This window comes from Stegodyphus dumicola, chromosome 11, assembly GCF_044657685.1.
Source record: "Stegodyphus dumicola isolate Sdum_Otavi_A_Nest chromosome 11, ASM4465768v1".
Classification (NCBI taxonomy): Eukaryota; Metazoa; Arthropoda; class Arachnida; order Araneae; family Eresidae; genus Stegodyphus; species Stegodyphus dumicola.
In genome coordinates, this window is record NC_140778.1 from 139,186,584 (window position 1) to 139,209,986 (window position 23,403).

The window sequence follows — 23,403 nt, forward strand, 5'->3', positions numbered from 1 at the left end:
GAGGAAAAATATTCTCAAATAATCGGACACTTTAAGTAACAGCCAAAAATGACAAAAATCTACATTGTTTTCCCTTCTAAATATTATGTAGGCTAACATTTACACTTGCTCACTTTAATCTTTTGGGCATTGACTCCACAAGTTCGTTTTCTCTAATTTCTGGACTTATTTTACGCCACTCCTCTTGAATCACTGCTTTCAGTTGCTGCCGCGAAGATATACTCTGTTTTCGAATTTCCGATTCTAGTTCCTGCCAAATGTGTTCAATAAGATAAGGGTCTGACGATTGGGGTGGTGCCATAAATTACTTCTGGAGACTTATATAACAGGCAGAGTCTGACACTGTGCACAGTATGCTTTGGATCATTGTCTTGGTAGAATTTAAAACTATTTTGCATATTAAGCTTTTGTCCTGACGATGCCAAATTTCGCTTCAAGATGTCAAGATATTTATTAATAGTCCATCATACCATCTATAAACTCTATATTGCCAACACCTGGAATGTGGCATAGATCAAAATACTATAACACCTCCTCCGTCATGTTCAACAGCTGGTACTAAGTTTTCTTTCACAATTCCTCTTTTGTTTTCTCCACACCAACGCTCGTTCATCTGAACTGAAGGATGTTAAATTTGCTTTCATCAGCAAACAACACTTTTTTTCCAGTAGTCGGGTTCCTTTGTTTCATCGATTTTTCGAAAGCGACGCGATGTTTTCGGTTTGTTTTACTGACATAAAATTTTCTGCATGCTACTCTCGCACATGATATCTTGCAAATCGCATTACTCTTCTTACAGTTTCTGGATTTACACACATTCCATATAATTCACGAAATTCCACAACAAGTTTAGGAGCACTCAGTCTTGGTTTATTTTTAATATTCTTTAGAATAAAGCTTTTCTTTCCATGAGATAATTTAAATGATCTTCCAGGTCTCCTTTTGTTTTGAATACAAATCTGTATCTTATATCGCTTAATAATACCAAAAACTGTAGAATCATTTAAATTAAGGGGGAAATAGGCAATTTTTCTAATAGGTTTCCCTTTTTTGATGCAAATCCATAACTAATCCGCGGGTTTCTAACGATGTCTCCTTTCGTGGCCGAGCCATTACAAGAAAACATTAAAATAACGAATATTTTCTAAAACGGAAATTTGATTTATAAAAGCTAATAATTTACAGAATTTTGCCGAGTTTCTTTATCCAAACTGATTCCATGAAATTTCGCTTTTTATTTACTACAAATGTTCTTAATTAGAAATTATGAAAATGTACGATTAATTTTGAGGTATCTTTTTCTTCTATTTCAGTCTAAAACTGTATTTTTTAAATTTACCTTTTCGTTTTTCCAGATTTATTCAATACAAAGAGATTGCTAAGATGATATGTACTCAAAGGGAAAATACTCTGTATTAGTTTACTGCAAAGCTTCTCTCCTATTACTTAAAAAAGTAAAAATATTGTATTATGCGATTATTTTTGCGACACACTATAACTTGGTCCCGCTTACCTTATTTTACGCGTAGGGCTTTCTCGAGTTCCTTTCTACAAGTTTCCATGATAGCTTGCATCATTTACCGCTTTCATCATATTATACAAAGCAGCTCTCTTGACTACGGGTACGTGACACTTAGCCGACAAGGCACTTAACCGACAGCTGTTAGTCCACAGGTCATTTAGCCAACAGGGACAATTAGCCGACAGGATATTAAACCGACAGGACATTAAACCGGCACGGACATTTAGCTGATATGACATTTCGCTGACACGAATAGCTATTCGACAGGACATTTAGCCGACAGTGACAGCTAGCTGACATGATCTTTAGCTAGCACGGATACTTAACCAACAGGACATTTAGCTGACTGGATATTTAGCCGACAAGATAGTATTTAACTGACAGCTGATTTGACCGACAACACATTTTACCGATAGCACGTGTAGCTGACAGTGCCGGCATTTAGACAAGAGAATGCCCCAAGATTTTTTTAATTTTGCCCTTATGGCTACAACAAAAATTAAACATTTCTGTCAATTACAAATATGCTCTAATTCTACACTAATTCACATTAATATCTTTTCTTTTTTCCCTGTCGTCAAAAACTCTATTCTTAAAGATCCCATCTCTGTGTTCCATACCTGCGTAGTTTCGTATATCGGGTCGAAAAAGGTTTGACATTTCTTGCCAGGGAACATGAATCCTGTTTTCCAAAAAGAGAAATTTAAAAAAAAAAAAAAAAAATTCAGCAGTTGATCACCGAAGGACCCTTATCTACATTTTCGTTGGTATCTATATTAATTATCCAAACGTTGTATCACTTTTCAAATTGGTTCCACCAAATATTATCACTTTGTTTTATATTTGAAGAAATAAAATAAAAAAGAAGCTGAATGAATGTTTCTCGGATTGTGAAAAACAACGGTACCTAGAGTCATCAAATTTTGAATAACGTAATCCTCCACGCGAACATGGGCACCTAGAAGCCGGAATTTTGAATCTTGAATTTGTTTTATTGTCTATTTCATATTCTGTAAAACTTTAACGAATTTATGACTGAGAAACTCAACAATTCCAAAGCGAGCAGTGGCAACACCAAATAAAATATTTCTACTTCCAGCGCAGCCAGTTTTTTGAAAATTCTAAAGATATACTATTTTTAAATATTTTTTAGCTCAAAGGGGTTTTAGCCTAAATGCTTTCAAAATGTTTATCTGTAGTAAATGAAAAAAAAAGGTCTCTTTGTGTGTAATATAAAATCGGAAAAATTTCTGATTTTTTTATTATTATTTATATTAAATTCAAAACCAATAAAAAAAACGTACTTTGGCTCACATCTTTAGCATTTTCTAGCAGAAAAGGATTAATAATAGGACATCTTACTGTCCTCGAAATACATGACACGTAGTTCAAAGCATTCGCCTCATTCGAACTGCTGTTTTCTTTGAACTTTTTATCTGATTGTGTTTGCAGTTTTATTCATTATAGATGGAATTGATTATCGTGTTATTGAGAATAAATATATAAAGAGTTTCTTATTATTTTTTTTACTTTCTTATTATTTATTATTACAACAAGATACAAATGTTCTTATACTTAAAATTTATTTATTTACTTTTTTTTTCAAAATGTATTACTTCCAAGAAACGTTTTTGTACGAAGCTTTGCGGATACACTAGTATATGCAGACGGCTTCTTTTATTTGTTTTTGCTCTACCATTAGAGATATTAATTCAAACTTTCTCATTGTATTATTCAAGAAACAAAGACAAAATAAACGGCTCGGAAAGGCAGGGGCGTCTATAAATGTAGGAAGAAGATTTCTAAATAATTTAAGCAATTCAATGTGTTTTGTATGAAATATACAGTGGATGCACAAAAATATGGAAACACCTTGTGAAATGCATGTTTGAAAAGAAAGATTGATTTTAATGAAATATGTAGGTGGCGCTGGGCTTTTTGACTACTGACGCCACCTGTACAACTTCGTAAATGTGCTAAACAGTTCAGTTGTTGTTGAAGTACTGTTATGTGAGGTTGTCATTGCATTATGTCAGAGTTAACAGACTTCGAACGTGGGCAAATTGTTGGAGCACGTATGGTAGGTGCTTCCGTAAGCAAGGTAGCCGAGGTGATTAGTGTTTCAAGAGGTACTGTATCGAAGATTTATTCCGCATATTTGAAAAGCGGAAAAACATGATCTGCTAAATCACAGCGCGGACGAAAGTGTGTCCTGAGTGATCGCGACAGACGATCATTAAGGGCAATTGTGACGAAAAATAAGAAGACCACAGCTGCAAAAGTTACTGCTGAAATGAATGTTGTGTTACCGAACCTGTGAGTACCAAAACGATTAGAAGGGAGCTTCATAAACAGGAATTGCTGGCCGTGCTGCAATTGAGAAGCCATTCATCAGTGATGCTAATGCCCGTAACAGGAAAAGGTAGTGTAAGTCATAAAGTCTGAACTATAGAGCAGTGGAAGCGAGTAATATGGTCTGACGAGTCTTCTTTCACATTGTTTCCCACTTCTGGCCGAGTTTACGTCTGGAGAACGCCATCTCAAGCCTATAATACAGACTGCTTGTTACCAAGAGTGAAACATGGCGGGGGTTCTGTTATGGTTTGGGCAGCCATATCATGGTTCTCTGCTAGCCCCATGATAACTGTGTCAGGGCACATGACTGCCAAGACTTTTGTGAACATTTTGGCCGATCAAGTTCATCCCATGGTACAAACTTTGTTCCCCGATGGTGATGGTGTCTTCCAAGACGACAAAGCCCCTGTTCACACAGCTCACATTGTTCAGGACTGGTTTTCTGAGCACGAGGATGAGTTGTCCCATCTTCCCTGGCCACCACAGTCACCAGACCTGAATATTATCGAACCTTTGTGGTCTACATTGGAATGGAAAGTGCGTTATTGTTATCCACCGCCAACATCGTTATCTGAACTTGCCACCGTTTTGCAGGAAGAATGGTATAATATTCCCTTGGCAAACATACAGGAATTGTATTTATCCATTCCGAGAAGACTGCAAGCTGTTTTGGATGCCAATGGGTTTCCTACACCATATTAAGCAAAGAAACATGTTTTTTTAAAGGTGTTTCCATATTTTTGTCCAACCCCTGTAATTCCGAAGGTTTCCTTAATGTTGTAAATAGTTTGCTGAAACGAATTAATTACAAAACCCTTTTGTGTTGAGTGGTGTGTTTCCTTCCGAACATGTGTTAATTACTACTAACGAATGAAACCTTAATAAAAAGCCCTATGTTATTCTATTTAACGTTATTTCTTGTCACCACAAGTCAGGCGATCACACTCTGAAACGTTTATTTCGTTGCTACTACATCCAATTAAAAAACTTAATAAATCCAATATTTACATCCCCCTCACAGAAAAGCGCTTTTTCTAGCTTTTATTTCAAGGCTTCTCAAATCCTCAAAATCGCTGGTATGTTTACAGATTATTTTACTCGGCGAATAACGGCTACGGGCATGCATGGAACACTTATCCGAATGGTAAATACCTATTTTATGAAATCAAGCAAAAACTCAAATGCTTTAATATAAAGCATGTTTAAAATGTGAAAACCCGTGAACTAAATTTAATTTTTATGTACAGAGTGTTGTATTTCGTGTTGCAGAATAACGCACATGTTATGGTAGATTAAAAAAATATTTCTTTTTTAATTTAGGAACGAAGTTATGATTACAGGAAATGTGCGATATAAAACCTATCACCACCTCATCCAAAGTGTGCGACCATTTTGCGACATTTTAATTAGGTCTAGTTTTAGCTGGGATACATCCTTTACAAAGAATTTCGAGTTTTTTTATTTTAGTTTTCCAAAGGAGGAGATATTTTAAAATTCTAAAATTTACTTTCTCTAAAATTTAAAATATTCAGCATCCATGTGCATGGTTAATTGCACTCGTAATTGCTTTCCTATTTGTTCTATGTTAAAGCTTGAATTTTCGTATGTGTATCTATCTAATGAGTTATCTATTTATCTATCTCTACCTCTTTCTATATATGCATATATAATATTAGTAGTAGTAGTTAGTAGTATTAATATTATTATATTATTTTTATTATTATCATATTATTGTTAATATTATTAGTATTATTATTACTATAATTAATGTTATTATTCTTATTATATTTCTATTGTAGTACTTATACTTTTTTTGAGTTTGTTGCCGCTTAAAAATTCAAGCTGGACGAAATGGGCGGTCAGAAGAACATATTTGTACGAATTTTAATGTTTTACGTTATTACCTCTTGATGAGCCAATTTGAAATAATAAAAATAATTATTTACTTTAAAATATCAATAATTATTTCTCATTTTATTTAAAAATATATATAGAAAACTTCAATGTATTCTAACATTTCAATATACATTTTACTTGGCTCTAAAATTTGCCAATTCGTATTTTTTTTAATCCATTTAAATTTTTTTAGGATACTGTATTCTTTTTTCTTTTTCCCCCTAATTTTAAATTATATTGTTACGAAATGTACAGGCGCCGTGAGATGGCTTCCCCGCAAAGCAGGTTTAGGGGTGCCATAAAATGGCAAGGGAAGACAGGGTTGCCACATTTGGCGATAAATCGCCCATTTGGAGACAGAATCGGCGATTTACCATGGACGGTTGGAGAAACTTCTGGAACGAATTCTTACCGGTTTAGTCCAGAATGTTCCCGAACGCAAGCCGAAGCTATATAAACCGTGCTGCTCTGCAGTCAGCAAGTGTGCTTCATCGAGAGGAAGTCTGTCTCCCATCGATAGTGTGTGTGCCTCGTCTAGCGAGTCAATCCCTGCGAAGTCGATCAAGTTGACAGCCGGGCAGCGAGGGCCGAGTGGATCGTCGAGTCCACTGAAGGAGTCTGTTAGAGTATCGCGGTTAGTGCATCATCGAGAGAGCGTGTAGAGCTCCGGAAAAGACTGAACCGAAGCGTTAGGAGCTGTGCTCGTGTGTCGTCGAGTGCATCGCGTGTTCTAGCGTGGAGAGTCTCGAGAGTACGGGGAGTTTCGAGAACGACCAAGCAGAGTCAGGAGCTGTACTCCGGAAAGCAGAGTCGGCTGCTTTGCAGGAAGCTGTCTCCACCATAATAGCCTGTTAACCTGAAGGCTGTGTCGCTGATCGTGTCAGCGTGTTTATAGGAGTTCATCGACGTGTGTAAAACGTGTTTTGGAGCTGTCCTGACAATACTGTTTTGGAGCTGTCCTGACAATACTGGCAAATAAAGTGTGTTTCCATACTTCATAAAGTGTCGTCGTTATTCATTCCAAATCTACACGAACCCCGTACGAACGTGAAGGAAGAAAATAACGTAACAACTGGTGTCAGAAGAAAACGAAAAAAAAAAAGTCACAACTGGTGTCAGAAGAGGAAGAGAAAAACGCAACATTTGGTGTCAGGAGTGTGGTTTGGGAGTGAATGCCAGTGACTCGCCTGGAGGAAAAAAAGCCATGGCAGAGGAAAATGATGGACTTCTTAGCCGAGATGAGGGCTGAGATGAAAGCTGGACGAGAGGAGATAAAAGCCGGTACCAAGAGATGAAAGCCAGATACCAAGAGATGAAGGCTGAGTTGAAAGCCAGCCTGGAAGAGATCAAAGCCGGACTGAAGAAGATGAAAGCCACACTGGAAGAGAAGAACGCCGGACGAGAAGAAATAAATGTCGGCCAAGAAAAGGACCCAGAGCAACTCCAACAGGTGAAAGTCGAGTTTCTAGTAGAAACTGGGGCCATAAAAGACGATGTGGAAATTAGAGAAGTGGCATCTGAAGAATCAAAGGATGAAGAAATGAAGGAAGTAGCTATAATGAACTGTCTGAGAAAGATCAATAAATGAAGGATGAAACATCTAACGGAATTAAAGAAAAAGAACGAAAACAAGAAGAAATAAAAGACGCAAAAGAAGCTTCTGATTCTCAGGTGCCTGAATTACAGATAGAAGAAACTGAAAATGCGATCGTCAAGATTTTAGAAACTGATAGTGAAGTTTTTAGAAACTGATAGTGAAGTTACGAAGTCGCAGTTAGAAAGTATTGAACCATCTCAAAGTTCATGTGATGCTGAGATGGAAGAAGCTGATGTACAACTTATCCAGAGTGCTCCAGTATTGGAAGAAAATTCACCGACCTCGCAAACTATGTGTGTGCTTCATAGTGCTGATTGTGAGGACAAAGACTTGATTTTAAACCTGGACACTTGTGTTTGCGAAGAATCAGATTCCGTTCATGACTCGGATGCAAAATTTGAAGCTGGTTCCCAGGAGACGGAGAAGAATGCGCATGTACCAGCTGCTGAAAATACCGATTTGAACTGTACACATGATGCGAACAAACTTCAGAGTGGTGAGCAAACTGTTTCAGATCTTTCTATGGATGGAAAATTTCAAAGAACTGAATCTTCATAGTGTGATATGCAAAGCATAAATGCATCTGAGAACTGCAGTGGAAAAGTATTTGACCCGGGTATATTTTAGTCAATTGATTGAGACTGAAATTCATTCAGAACTTTAAGTTGTATAATTTAAAATTGTTATGTGTTTAATTTGTGTATATAACTTGTACATAGTGTAAATATTTGTTTCTTAAGTTATGTTATTTGTTTGTTTTAGTATGTTTTGTGTGTATTGAATTTGGCTTCTGACCAAGGGTTGTACTGCCCGGGACGTGCAGACCTTGGGAGGAGGCAGTGTTACGAAATGTACAGGCGCGGTGAGAAGGCTTCCCCGCAAAGCAGTTTTAGGGTTGCCATAAAATGGCAAGGGGAGGAAGGGTTGCCACATTTGGCGATAAATCGCCCATTTGGAGACAAAATTGGCGATGTACCATGGACGGTTGGAGAACCTTCTGGAACGAATTCTTACCGGTTTAGTCCAGAATGTTCCCGAACACAAGCCGAAAGCTATATAAACCGTGCTGCTCTGCAGTCAGCAAGTGTGCTTCATCGAGAAGAAGTGTGTCTCTCAACGATAGTGTGTGTGCCTCGTCTAGCGAGTCAATCCCTGCGAAGTCGATCAAGTTGACAGCCGGGCAGCGAGGGCCGAGTGGATCGTCGAGTCCACTGAAGGAGTCTGTTAGAGTATCGCGGTTAGTGCATCGTCGAGAGAGCGTGTTGAACTCCGGAAAAGACTGAACCGAAGAGTCAGGAGCTGTGCTCGTCTGTCGTCGAATGCATCGCGAGTTGTAGCGTGGAGAGTCTCGAGAGTACGTGGAGTTCCGAGAACGACCAAGCAGAGTCGGGAGCTGTACTCCAGAAAGCAGAGTCGGCTACTTTGCAGGAAGCTGTCTCCACCGTGATAGCCTGTTAACCTGAAGGCTGTGTCGCTGATCATGTCAGCGTGTTTATAGGAGTTCATCGACGTGTGTAAAACGTGTTTTGGAGCTGCCCTCACAATACTGGCAAATAAAGTGTGTTTCCATAAAGTGTGGTCGTTATTCACTCCAAATCTACACGAACCCCGTACGAACGTGAAGGAAGAAAATAACATAACTGGTGTCAGAAGAAAACGGAAAAAAAAAGTAACAATATATATATATATATATACATATATATACATCTATATATATATATATATATACATATATATATATACATCTATATATACATAAATTGCAAGGTATGGATATTAATTACTAATACGGATGAAACAGAAGCAAGCTTACACGGTTTCGTGAATGCAAAACGGGGCAGATTTATTCTTTGAGTTTTAAGCCAAGATACGGATTTTCACTTTCAATGAAAATTCTAAAATCGAATTTTTCAATACAAGGTTCGATTCGCGAAGTAGTAATGTATTTTACACTCATGTCCATAAATTAAGGATAATTCGGAGTCACGCGGAAATCGAACTCTAAAATAAATATATCACCTGTAAAATCACTACACACATCTTCAAGAATCATATGCAAATTTCAGGAAGTAACCAGATGACACCGATGGTACGTCACAACGACGAGAGTGTAAGAGAGTGATATATAAGGAATACAAGCAAAGAAGTAAAATATTTCCCAGGCGCTTTATAAGCATTTCAGTGCAATAACCGAATAGGTATGACACAAAGGAAGCATTTGGATGATTTTTTGCGTGGTAGAATTATCGGCCATCTGGAATGTGGGCGTACTCAGCTGGAAGTATCAGACGAACTTGGAATTACACAGAGTGTTATCTCCAGGCTTTGGCAACGATTCGAAGATGATGGTAATGTGAGTAGACGTTACAGCACAGGTCGTCCTAGAGTTACAACGCCGAATGAGGACCGGTATTTGGCAGTTACTGCCAAAAGAAACAAGCGGAGCAGAGCCTCAGACCTGTCTCGTAGGCTCTTTTCAGCCACTGGTACGACAATTTCAAGGCAGACCGTGTTCAGAAGCTTAGGGCAGATAGGTCTATATGCTCGTAGACCTTTGAGATGCGTTCCACTTACTGCAACGTATTGTCGCCTGCAGTTAGCCTGGAATAGAGAGCGTGCATTGTGGACACCACAACAGTGGGCTTGTGTGATGTTTTCCGACGAGTCCAGGTTTAGCTTGCATTCTGATTCTCGCCGGACGTTTATATGGAGAGCTCCAGGTACCCGTTACAGCCAAGAAAACATCATTGAACTACACCGTTACGATGGTGCAGGAGTGCTCATTTGGGGTGGAATTATTCTGGGTTCCAGAACTGACCTGCATGTTCAAATTGGAACCATGGCAAGCCAAATCTATCGGGACTTCATTCTGGAAAAACATGTACGTTTGTTTCGGGGCGCCATGGGCGCACAATTTGTGTTTATGGATGACAACGCCCGTCCTCACCGTGCAAACATCGTAAGCGAATGCCTTCAATCGGAGGATATCACCCGTCTGGACTGGCCAGAGTTCTCACCGGACTTGAATCCAGTAGAGCACGTGTGGGACATGCTTGGATGACGAGTTGCAGCCCGTCAACCTCCGCCTACATGTCTACGGGAACTTCGGAAAGCATTGCTTTTTGAGAGTGGTGTAATATCCCCCAAGATCAGATCGATAATTTGATACTCAGCATGCCTAGGCGTTGTACGGACTGTATTGCATCGTCTGACATACAATGTATTAACAATCATACCAACCATGTAATATTGGTTTTTTGTAAATAGGTTTTTTTTGTAATTTGCTCCAGGGAGACAAAATCGCTAATTTTTTTAAAAATATCAAACATATGGCATCTTTTTTTTGCTCTTTACCTTTTGTTTAATAAATAAGCTTTACAAATAAGTCAAATTTGTTTTGCTTCTAACTCTTCCTTTGCCTGATTTTGCATTATCCTTAATTTATGGCCATGAGTGTAAAATGTAAGAAAAGCCAATCTAGAAGATAATACAAAGCATTGGCAAATTGTTGACAACCAGTTTTTTCGTCGCCTTTTGTGGTATAAATACTTTAAACCGTTTTGTAGACGAATATTTTCATCGCGATCTCAATAATTATTTGCACTCTCCAACACAAGCCACATGCCAATGAGCCTATTAATCGTAAAATCTTTCCTATCCACTTTTTGCTTTAGTGTTTGTACTGTGTATTAAAAATTATAAAAAACCAAAAAAAGTATAAAATATAAAATACAAAAAAATTATAAAAACCTAAAAACTTATAAAAAAATTATGAAACTTAAGTTTTTATTTCTCATCTCTATCCCTAAATTTTCTCGAGCCTGTGGCTCCCTCTAGTGTGCATCAAGTAAATCACTTATGCCAAATTTTTCCTATTTCTGCTCGCTTTTAATAATTCTGATGTGGAGGTAGATGGTTTTGAACCATAGGAACTCCGAAATTTTTAAATCATTGGCATTTAGACTAGCGGCTAATTTCAAATCAGCCTGGCATTAACCAGAGCAAATTACTTCTGGCATTCAAAAACGCCTTACCGCAGCTCAGAGTGGCTCCATCTGGTGCTGACGCGGCCTACTACATCTTTGAGAGTTATATTACTCTCCAATTCTCTGATTCCCACATTCATTAAAATTCAATACTTTGAAAGGGTTGAAAAATCTTAAACTATGCACCTGGAATGCTAATGGCATTCTTTCCAAATTCCATGAGTTTAGAGACTATGTAGAAGAGAAGGATTTTGATATCATTTTTGTCCAAGAGACCAAACTCCAGCCAGGGAGAGCTCCCAAGCTTGTAGATTATGCACTATATAAAAATGACAGACAAGCTTCAAATACACGTGATGTTTATCATGGTGGCACTTGTATTTACATAAAAAACTCCATCCCGCATCGTAGAATTGACACACCAAATATGAGCAAACTTGAAGCAACAATCACCGAAATTTTTATTCAAAATTCACCATCCCTAGTTATGATCTCTGCCTATCTCCCACCAGGTGGAAATTTTCCTGTGGTAGATTTCAATAAACTGCTCAATTTTTCAAATAATCTTATCATAGCTGGTGATTTAAATTGTCACCATCAGCATTGGCATTGTCATAGATCAAACCCTGCTGGTCGTGGCCTTCTAAAATGGGCTCAGTTCACCCAAATTAAAATTATTGCGCCGGATTCCCCTACTAGATATGGTTCACGGGGTGCCCCTTCATTCATAGATTTGGCACTCTTTCGAAACATCCCTTTTGGATATCACGTGACTGTTGAAAACTGTTTATCTTCAGATCACAACCCCGTAATCATAGACCTTAACTGTACTACTTTTAATCAAAATTCTCCGGCACTCGTCTCTACAAACTGGGACAATTTTGGTTTCAAACTTAAAAGTAAAAATTTGCCCTCCCTTGAAATTAAATCCAGCCATGATATAGACTCAGCAGTTGATCACTTAACGACCATTTTAACAGATACTTATAAGGAAGTATCAAAACCCACCCTTAGACCCAATTTTCGTAAATTACCTCAAGAGATTAAACTCAAAATTAAAGAAAAGAATAAAGTACGGAGACTTTGGCAAAGAAATAGAAATCCAGGTTTAAAAATTCAACTCCGTGCTCTCCAAAATGAGATCAAGGCATCATGTGACCAGATCTTCCAATCACAATACACGAATTACATTCAGTCCCTAACGACCAATGATAACAGTCTTTGGCGCGCATCAGCCCGCCTACGCAAAGCAAATCTAACATTCCGTCCTTAAATTAATTGCGGATTCTCTTCAAACTCAATTTACACCACATAATGAAGGAATTTTTGCGAACAGCGCAAGTTCTTTCCCACAAGATGTTGAACGTTTCCTCTCCTCGCCTTTCGCGAGAGAAATACACTATACATCAATGAGCGAGGTAAGCGAATACATTACCAAGCTCAAACCCAAAAAAGCCCCTGGTATGGACTCTATTTCTAATCGTATGATTAAAAATTTACCCACCAATTATCTATTTTTCTTAGTAATGCTTATAAATTTTATGATACAGCATTGCTATTTTCCTCAAAGCTGGAAACAAGCACTTATTGTGCCTATTCCAAAACCAGGCCAAAGCCTTTCTAATCCTCAAAATTATAGACCTATCAGCCTCCTATCCTCGTTATCTAAGATATACGAGTTTGTGTTACTTAAACGCCTGAATGATTTTCTCCGAAATCACAACGTTCTGATTGATGAACAATTTGGATTTCGAGCAAAACACTGCACCACGCACCAGCTGCTGAGGACAGTGGAGTTCATTCACGAAGGGTTTCGTAACAAAATGCTTACTGGCGCTGTATTTCTTGACATAGCCAAAGCATTTGATAGGACTTGGCATATAGGAATTATTATCAAGCTCATACGACTTGACGTTTCGGCCCATTTAATTCATATAATTAATTCGTACCTTACTAATAGATCTTTTTCTGTACGAGTTAATTCTTTCATTTCGGCACCCCGTCCTATACTAAGCGGCGTCCCCCAAGGGTCACTTTTAGGCCCAATTTTGTTCAACATTTTCATAAATGACATACCAAAATCACCAAGTATCACTCTTGCACTTTATGCAGATGATACGGCCATCCTAGCTCAACACAGACGCCTCGAAAACTTGGTCCAAATCATTCAGAGATATCTCTCTAGCCTTGAGCACTGGCTCATCACTTGGAAAATAAAAATTAATGTTGCTAAATGTGCTGCTATGATATTCAAACGTAGCCCCCTCCCAAGGCCCAAGGCGATATTTTCCGGAGTACCTTTGCAACTTAATGCAATTACCTCAACAACTTCGTTAAGGAAAACTGAGGTGATTAAGACAAAGCACTGGCTGAAGGGTAATGAAGGAGACCATTAAGGGTTTACAGAGAAGGAAGTGAATAAGGAGTCCGCACTATGGACGATAAATTCTTTCTGCTTTCAACGCTAGGTTGAAAGACAGAGAGGTGATGGATAAGGCGAATTCCTGAATGCATTGCATTAATGGAATCGGAAAGATTGAAAGAGAATTAGCCGGGAAACATAATTTTCCAGGGCTCAGGAAAGGTATGTTAGGTAATACGGAAAACCGCAGTAATCGCTAATGCCTTGGGGATGGACAGGGGGGGGAGAGTCTTACGACTAAAGCTCGGAGCAAGGGATGGTGAAACGAAAAGAAGGGGGGAAAAGGATTCAGGAGGCGCAAAAGTTCTCCTACCGCCCGTGGCGAGAGTACAATAGGAGCAACTTTTGAAGCGGAAAGAACCGTGAAGAAAGTTAACTGTAGAAAAGACGGAGAAGTTTTAGGATAGTTAAAGGGAAGGGAAGCAAGGAAAAGTGTTAAAAGTTGGAGAGGAGAGGTGGATTAAAAAAGGGGACAGAAATAAAAATTGGGACAGAATTAACCAAAATTACCTGATTGCAGTTGGTGTTTGAAGACATGCAAGCTTGTATATATGCAGATTGCTGGAACAAAAATTCATGGAATAAAAGTATTTTGAGTAGCATATGGGGGAGTTAGATTTTAAAGATTAGAATATTAATTTAAATTTTAATAATTAAACAGTTTACGTTAAATAATTAAGTTAGATGATAAAATAATAACGAAACGTTAAAACTATTGCAAATCTGATTTTTAATTGCCTGGGCCGTGTTTTATGAAAAGATGAGGTCTTGGCAAGTGGAGGAGCATGTTACCTATAGCAGCACGGATATAAAACCGAGAAACGAGACCGAATTAGGTCCGGCGGGCATGTGGAAATATAGAAGTAGTTAAGGGTCGCCGGGTTAGGCCCGTGAAGTGCTTGTTAATTTAAAAATTTTAGAAAGAATTCCTAGTCAAGCAGACACCTCCACTTTGGCTTCCTAGGAAAGATGTTAAAAGTTCTATCAAGAACGCTCCTAGGTCGCTTAGCTGAGCTGGGCTCAGCTGGATCATAAGCAGGAAGTGAATGCAAGACTGGGTTTTCGATCTGTGTTAATCTATTAAAGAATTTGGCCGAATTTTGCCGGAAAAAGGCATCAAGGGGTAGAATTTTGAGATCGTTATGAAGCACTTCATTACGGACGAAATAATGAGCATTTGTCAGAATACGAAGCGTGACGCTCTGGAATACTTGAATTTTCTTCAGATGGCTATTGGCAGCAGTTGACCAGACGACAGCAGCGTACGTCAGGATCGGTAGAATGGTACTCTTGTATAAAAGGATCTTATTATTGAGCGAGAGGTTGCTGGTTCTTTTGAGGAGAGACATCAGTTGGGTTCTTGTAGTTCTTGCTTTTGAGATGGCGTAATTGATGTGGGTATTCCAGAGCAGCTTCGCATCTAGATAAACTCCCAGATATTTATAGGATTCCACCCAGGGTACATTTTCTTCAAATAATCTGAGTGGAGGGAGTTGACTATGGACATTCCTCTTTCTGGAAAAGAAAACTGTGGCGGCACTTTTTGCGACATTAATTTTGATTTTCCAGGTAATGAGCCAGGACTCCAAGTCTGTTAAATAAAGTTGTAGGTGATTTAGAGTGGCGTTAAGTGTTGGGTGCTGAGAAATGATGGCTGTGTCGTCTGCATAAAGGGCTAGATCGACACTTGGTGATTGTGGTATGTCATTTACATACAAGTTGAAGAGCGTAGCGCTAAGAATTCCTCCCTGAGGCACCCCCGCCAGGATAGGGCGAGGAGAAGAGACAGAATATTTGACTTTTACAGAAAAGGTACGATTATTGAGGTAAGAGTGCATTATGTGCACAAAATTAGCCGAAATTTCAAGTCGCATGAGCTTGAATAAAATTCCGATATGCCAACATCTGTCGAAAGCCTTTGCTACGTCTAAATAAACAATAGCTGTAGGCTTTCCACTGCGAGATCCTGTATGAATGATTTCAACTACCCTCAGTAGCTGGGCCTGAGTTGAGTGTTTAGCACGAAAGCCGAATTGCTGAGGAATAATAATATTCCGGTTTCGGCAGAAATCATTCAGGTATCTAAGCAGTATAGCTTCGTAAATTTTACTAAGTGAAGACAGAAGGCTGATCGGCCTATAATTTTGGGGGACCTTTGGGTCCATTCCAGGTTTTAGAATAGGAATGACTAATGCATTCTTCCAGCTATGGGGATAATATTTTAACCTTAGCATTGAATTTATCAAAACTGCTAGGTAAAATATGAACTTTACTGGTAAATTCCTCCTCTGGTTGTTCGCTCCAAAATGGAGGTAGGCTATTGTTTGGCCCAAGGCCCAAGGCGATATTTTCCGGAGTACCTTTGCAACTTAATGCAATTACCTCCACAACTTCGTTAAGGAAAACTGAGGTGATTAAGACAAAGCACTGGCTGAAGGGTAATGAAGGAGACCATTAAGGGTTTACAGAGAAGGAAGTGAATAAGGAGTCCTCACTATGGACGATAAATTCTTTCTGCTTTCAACGCTAGGTTGAAAGAGAGAGAGGTGTTGGATAAGGCGAATTCCTGAATGCATTGCATTAATGGAATCGGAAAGATTGAAAGACTATTAGCCGGGAAACATAATTTTCCAGGGCTCGGGAAAGGTATATTAGGTAATACGGAAAATCGCAGTAATCGCTAATGCCTTGGGGATGGGCTGGGGGGGAGAGAGTCTTACGACTAAAGCTCGGCCCAAGGCCCAAGGCGTTTGACTTCCGGAGTACCTTTGCAACTTAATGCAATTACCTCCACAACATCGATAAGGAAACTGAGTTGGATAAGAAAAAGCAATGGCTAAAGGAGAGATGAACAAACCATTAAGGGTTTACAGTGAAGAAGTGAGTAATGAGTCCACGCATGGGACGAGCAATTCTCTCTGCTTTCAACTTGTAAGTCAAGATTGAAAGAGAGAAAGGTGTTAAATGAGGCGAATTCCAGAACGCATAGCGTTAATGGAATCGGAAAAGTTGGAAGAGAAACAGCCGGGAAACACGGAGTTCCAGGGCTTGGGAAAGGTAATATTAGGTAATACGGACAGCCGCAGTGATAGCTAATGCCTTGGGGATGAGCGGGGGGGGGCAAGAGTCTTGCGACTAGAACTGGAATCAAAGGAGGGAGAAGCGAAGAGGAGGGGGGTAAGAGTCTATTCAGGAAGGCGAAAAGTTCTCCGACCGCCCGTGGCGAGAGGAGAATAGGAGCAGCTACTGTAGCGGAAAAGAACCGTGAGGAGGGTTAACTGTGAAAAAGACGGAGAAATTATTCGAGGAGAATTTAAAGAGACAGAAATAGAGCAAAGTAAGAAAGTAAGAGGAATTAAAGGAAGCAGGTTTAATTTAATTATTGCTGAAGGTCTTGAAGTGATGAAATGCAAGCTTGTGATACCTGTGCAAAAATAAAGAATTGATAAGTTGTCATTTTGTAGAATAAGCACTGCAGGAATGTTTATAGAGTAGATTAATTATTGCTGTGTTATTTAAGTCTAAATTTCAATGCATTTAATAGTTGTTAATTAAGTTTGACTAGGTTGATATTAATTATTGTAGATTTTTTTAAAATTTACTTTAATGTTATAAGTCTGGTCCGTGATATATGAAAAGGTGAGGTCCTGATAAATGGGGGGAGGTCATGTTTAGTGGTACAGATGTGGGTCGCGATAAACGAGGCCAGATTAGGTCTAGCGGGCAGTGATGTAAAAAAGAGAGTTAATTAAGGGTCGCCGGGTTAGGCCCGTGAAGTGCTGGTTAGAGTTTAGCTTTAAAAAATTAGAAAGAATTCCTAGTCAAGCAAGCACCTCCGCTTTGGCTTTCTAGGAAAGATGTTAAATGTGCAGGAAGTGAGTGCAAGACTGGGTTTTCAATCTGAGATAGTCTATTGAAAAACTTTGCCGAATTTTGCCGAAAAAAGGCATCCAGGGGTAGAATTTTGAGATCATTATGTAGCACTTCATTCCGGACGAAATAATGAGCATTGGTGAGTATGCGAAGCGTAACACTCTGGAATACTTGGAGTTTCTTTAGGTGACTGTTGGCTGCGGTAGACCAGATGATAGCTGCATAGGTGAGGATGGGGAAGATGGTGCTGCGATAAAGTAGGATCTTGTTGCTGAGGGAGAGGTTGCTGGTACGGTTGATAAGTGACATTAGTTGAGTTCTGACAGTTCTGGCTTTGGCTATTGTATAGTTGATATGAGTACTCCAGAGTAGCTTCGCATCTAGATAAACTCCTAGATATTTATAGGATTCCACCCAGGGTATCTCCTCATCAAATAACCTGAGTGGTTGGAGTTGACTATGGACATTCCTCTTTCTTGAAAAGAAAACGGTGGCGGCACTTTTCGCGACGTTAATTTTGATTTTCCAGGTAATGAGCCAGGACTCCAAGTCTGTTAAATAAAGTTGTAGGTGATTTAGAGTGGCGTTAAGTGTTGGGTGCTGAGAAATGATGGCTGTGTCGTCTGCATAAAGGGCTAGATCGACACTTGGTGATTGTGGTATGTCATTTACATACAAGTTGAAGAGCGTAGCGCTAAGAATTCCTCCCTGAGGCACCCCCGCCAGGATAGGGCGAGGAGAAGAGACAGAATATTTGACTTTTACAGAAAAGGTACGATTATTGAGGTAAGAGTGCATTATGTGCACAAAATTAGCCGAAATTTCAAGTCGCATGAGCTTGAATAAAATTCCGATATGCCAACACCTGTCGAAAGCCTTTGCAACGTCTAAATAGACTATGGTTGTAGGCTTTCCACTGCGAGATCCTGTGTGAATGATTTCTACTACCCTCAGTAGCTGGGTCTCAGTTGAGTGTTTTGCGCGAAAACCGAATTGTTGAGGAATAATGATATGTCGGCTTCGGCAGAAATCATTCAGGTATCTAAGCAGTATAGCTTCGTAGATTTTACTAAGTGAAGACAAGAGGCTGATCGGTCTATAATTTTGAGGGACCTTTGGGTCCATGCCAGGTTTTAGAATAGGAATGACCAAAGCATTCTTCCAGCTAGTGGGATAATATTTTAACCTTAGCATTGAGTTAATCAAAACTGCTAGGTAAAATATGAATTTAATAGGCAAATTTTTAATCATGCGATTAGAAATCCTATCCAGGCCAGGTGCTTTTGCAGGGGTGAGATTTTTGACTATTGCAGAAATCTCAGTCATGGTTGTGGTAATGGGTTCCTCAGAATGTGTATCTGAGGAGAGAAATTCTTCAACTTGGTGTTGGACTTCATGCGTGTGCATTGCACAGGTATCGAACATGAGTCCAGTGTTTAATGAGAATTGTGTTTGAAGACTGTCCGCTATGCGTTCAGCCTTCTCAGTGTCTGTTAATGCCATCCGGTCATTGACCGTGCCCATTAGGGGGGAATGTCATGTTTAGGTTTGCGTAGCCGTGCGCTAGCGACCCAAAGGCTATTGTCAGAAGTCTTTAAGGACTTAAGGTAATTTGAGTATTTATCATCTGCAAATTTTTTAATGTCAGACTTGATCTCATTCTGGATTCTTCGCAGTTGCACTCGAATGGATTCTAAACGGGTGTTTTGCCAATCTCTGCGAAGACGGTTTTTAATTTTGATTTTATTCTTAATGAAGTCAGGTAATTTATAGTGATTAGGTCTGAATTTCGGTTTGGAAGCAGCTGTGAACGCACTTCCCAGGGTTTGGTTGAGCCTGTCAAGGGCTAAGTCAACCTCCTGATTATCGTTAATTTTGATAGGGGGGAGAATACCATTTTCCAAAACATACCGAAAGTTGTCCCAGTTAGTCGAGACTTGCGTCGGTAAATTTTGATTGATTTTGGTTGTTTTAAGGGTGAGGTGAACCGGGTAATGGTCAGAGGACAATTCCGGAATCACTTTGATCGAATAATCTAATGGGATATTTTTAAATAAGGCCAAATCAATAATGGAAGGAGCAACTAACCCCCCAGGAAACTGGTAATGGGTAGGTGAGTTCGGCGCTATAATTTGGATTCGGGCATCCTGAGCCCAAATTTTGAGTTTATCGCCATAATTGTTGGCAGTTACACAATCCCAACTTTTATGACGGGCATTTAAATCTCCTGCGATAATCAGGTTATTTGCAACACCACTTAATTTTCTGAGATCAGAGAGAAATGCCGGTCCCTGTCTCGGAGGCATGTAGCAGGACGCTACTGCTATTGGGGGGGAATTTTGAATATGAATTTGGATAATTGTCGCTTCTAGGGCCTCCAGTGGTGGCGTGGGTATTCTAGAATGCTTCAATGAGCGTTTTACATAGATGCTAGTACCGCCACTAGCACGAACAGTGTCACTGATGCATACCTCTCTATCATTTCGGTAGCAGAAATAATTCGCGATGTTCGCGCTAAGTCCCTCAACCAGATGTGTCTCCTGAACGAGGAAGATGTCCATGTGGTGCTCATTAATAAAATCCCGGACTTCGTGGATCTTGTTTTTTATTCCGTTGGCATTCCAGAACGAGATCAGGAGGTTTTCTTCTCTGTTGGAGCTGTTGAACTTGATGCTTTAGTTGAGGAGTCCAACGTAGGCTTCATAAATGAAAAATGCTCTCTCAGGTCCGGTGGAGACTGTCCGTAGCTGAGGCAGGGCATTTTTGAAGGCTTTCAGTAGTGTTTTATGTTCAATTACGAACTCTGAAGAGATCTGGAATACACAACGGAGGGTATCAGTGCAGCTGTAGTCCTCTGGAGTTGGGGCTAAAGCCTGGGCCGGTGGTGCTGGCTGTGGTGCAGGATGCAGTGCCGGGGCTTGCTTCTGACCTTGCTTCTGTTCCGAAGTCATATTAAGTCCGGGATTTTTTCGTCCGTAAGCGATTTCACTAAATAAGGGGTCTGTACCACTAAGGAGAGGTTTAGCTGGCGCCGGTACAAATTTTGATTTCCCGCTATCCTTTCGAGTATTGGGGTTTTTGCTCTTGTTCATAGGATTTCTGGGACAATGGTACCAGTTGGCCGCATGCTGACCAAGGCAATTTGCACATGTGTTGGGTTCCTCAGGGTCTTTGGTACACTGGTACGCAAAATGCGGGCCAGCGCACCGCAGGCATTTGATGGGAAGAGTGCACACCGCTGAGCTATGGAAATATCCTTGGCAGCGCCAACACTGACTGGGTCCCTTTTTTCCATGGTGTTTTCCACTTTAATTTCTACTCCAAACATTAGAGTTTCCTCAAAGATATCGTAAACATTCAATGAGGGGTTCAGTTGAATTAAGAACAAGGGCATTGGATAGCGGGTTTTATGCCGACGTAACTGCGTGACACTGATCACGGAGTAGCCTAAGAGCTGAAGTTCGGCTTTTATTTTCTCAGGTTTTGCATTACTCGGCAGTCCCCTAAGCATGGCCTTTACAGGGCGATCTTGTTTGAGGTTGAATGATTTATACTCGGCCCCTTGGTTGTTTAAAATTTGGGCGACCGAGCGGTAATCATTCTCGTTCAGCATCTCAATTCGGAGATATTTGCCTTTCATGCGGCATATGGCAGTAGGAACTTCAGACTGCACGAGTGAAGTTAAAAATTCAAAGTCTTTCGGGTCTACAAAAAAGTAGGGAATTCTCTTTTTCGACCCTTCGGACGAGCTGTTGCTAGGGGGGGGAGTACCGGTTTCAGCGCTCTCCTCGCTGCTCTGAATATCTGGTTGCCTAGGCAACGAACTTTGCTCTGTGGGTTGGGTGGGGGGGAGATCTTCGGAATTCTCACTCCAAAATGGAGGCAGGCTATTGTTATCAGTATTGCGTGCTATGAGATGGCGGGGTGGCTGTTGGAAGCCATCTTTGTCCACTTTCCTGATTTTTTTGTTTTTGGGAGAGGTTGGAGTATTTTCCCTCTTACTAAGAGTTAATTTTTCTAGTTTTTGGCTATTGCTAGCTATTATTTTGTCGGCTTGTAGTTTAGCCGGTTTTAAGAGGGGTCTTTTTACTGGGGAGTTCTTCCCGACATTTTTGACCTGTTCGCTGACTTTAACGTCAGTTTTAGAATTATTATTAGTTGCTTTAGTAACATTAACTAGCTTTTGTATGCATTCCTCCTCTGTAGGGGGGATGCTGAATAAAGGCAAGTTTAAGCGTTTGGCAAGAGAGGTTAAGGAAGTAAGCGTTACCTGCGATTCTTGCTTGATACACTTGAGATCAAAGGATGCACATGGCGTCGATCTTCTGGCTCTGATAAGTGCTGTTCTAGTTCCGTAAACCTTGTCTTTAGCAGATATAGTTGCTTTATGTGGATCAAAAGGTTCTCTGGATTGACATCAATTCCGTCGTTGTCCGAAGAGACAGGGAGAACTTGTTCAGATGCTGCTGACGTATCCATAGGATCGGCGATTAGGGTTCGTGAAGTGCCGGCCATTTCTTCCGGCTTCTCGTTCGCGTGGTTGCTGGGTGAGGAGCTCTCGAACGCACGTCCGTCACTCATGGTGGCTACCCTGCGAATCCTACTAAAGCTCGGAGCAAGGGATGGTGAAACGAAAAGAAGGGGGGGGAAGGATTTAGGAGGCGAAAAAGTTCTCCTACCGCCCGTGGCGAGAGTACAATAGGAGCAACTTTTGAAGCGGAAAGAACCGTGAAGAAAGTTAACTGTAGAAAAGACGGAGAAGTTTTAGGATAGTTAAAGGGAAGGGAAGCAAGGAAAAGTGTTATAAGTTGGAGAGGAGAGGTGGATTAAAAAAGGGGAAAGAAATAGAAATTGGGACAGAATTAACCAAAATTACCTGATTGCAGTTGGTGTTTGAAGATATGCAAGCTTGTATCTATGCAGATTGCTGGAACAAAAATTCAAGAAATAAAAGTGTTTTGAGTAGCTATTGTTTGGTTGTGGTTTCGAAGGGGAATTTGGCGCACCTCGTGCTACAAGATGGCGAGGAGGCCGTTGAAATCCTTCATCGTCAACTTTTCTAATTTTTTTATTTTTAGGCAGATCGTTATTATCTCTTGAATTTAAAGTTAATTTTTGAATTTTCTTAGCACTATGAAGAATTTTTTCTGCATTTAACTTTCCAGGTTTTAGGATTGGGCTATTGGATTGATTTTTATTTAAATTTTGAGTTTTATCAGAATTAACATTATTTTTTTCCGACATAACATCTTTAGTTAGTTCTTTAGCCGATTTGATTAATTTCTTAATGCACTCATCCTCAGTTGGGGGAATGGCAAAGAGAGGCAGATTTAGGCGTTTAGCAAGAGTGGTAAGATTAAAAAGCGTTACCTTAGATTCTTGTTCCACGCACTTGAGATCGATGCTTGCAAGAGGAGTTGATCTTCGAGCCCTGGATAGATTCTGCTCCAAATCTGTAAATCTAGCCTTGAGTAGGTAGAGTTGTTTGATCTGGATGAGTAAATCGTCCGGATTTACCTCTGGAACTGGATCTGAGTCGGAGACTGGGACGGTCGTGTCCATCTCGGCGCTGGTATCCGTGGGGTTGCCGGCCATGATTTCCGGCGTCGCGTCGCTGCAGGTGGCTTGTGGGGAGCTCATTGTCATGCGTCCGCACTCTGCGAGAGACACCCTGCTAATGCCCCCTCCCGTACCCTTCCATTAATATTAAATTCTTTGATGACTATGTTCCCTGGTCAAATTCTTACAAGTA

The 23,403-nt window shown here is 40.0% G+C and overlaps 1 long non-coding RNA gene across 1 annotated transcript in view; it reads right to left on the reverse strand.

The window, feature by feature from the left end:
- The window catches only part of LOC146994409 (uncharacterized), a 47,529-nt gene extending 25,301 nt beyond the window's left edge, over positions 1–22,228 (reverse strand). Inside the window, exon 1 of the long non-coding RNA XR_015043872.1 lies at positions 21,922–22,228. This is a non-coding gene — a long non-coding RNA (uncharacterized LOC146994409). The remainder of the gene's footprint in view (positions 1–21,921) is intronic.
- Positions 22,229–23,403: the final 1,175 nt, after the last annotated feature.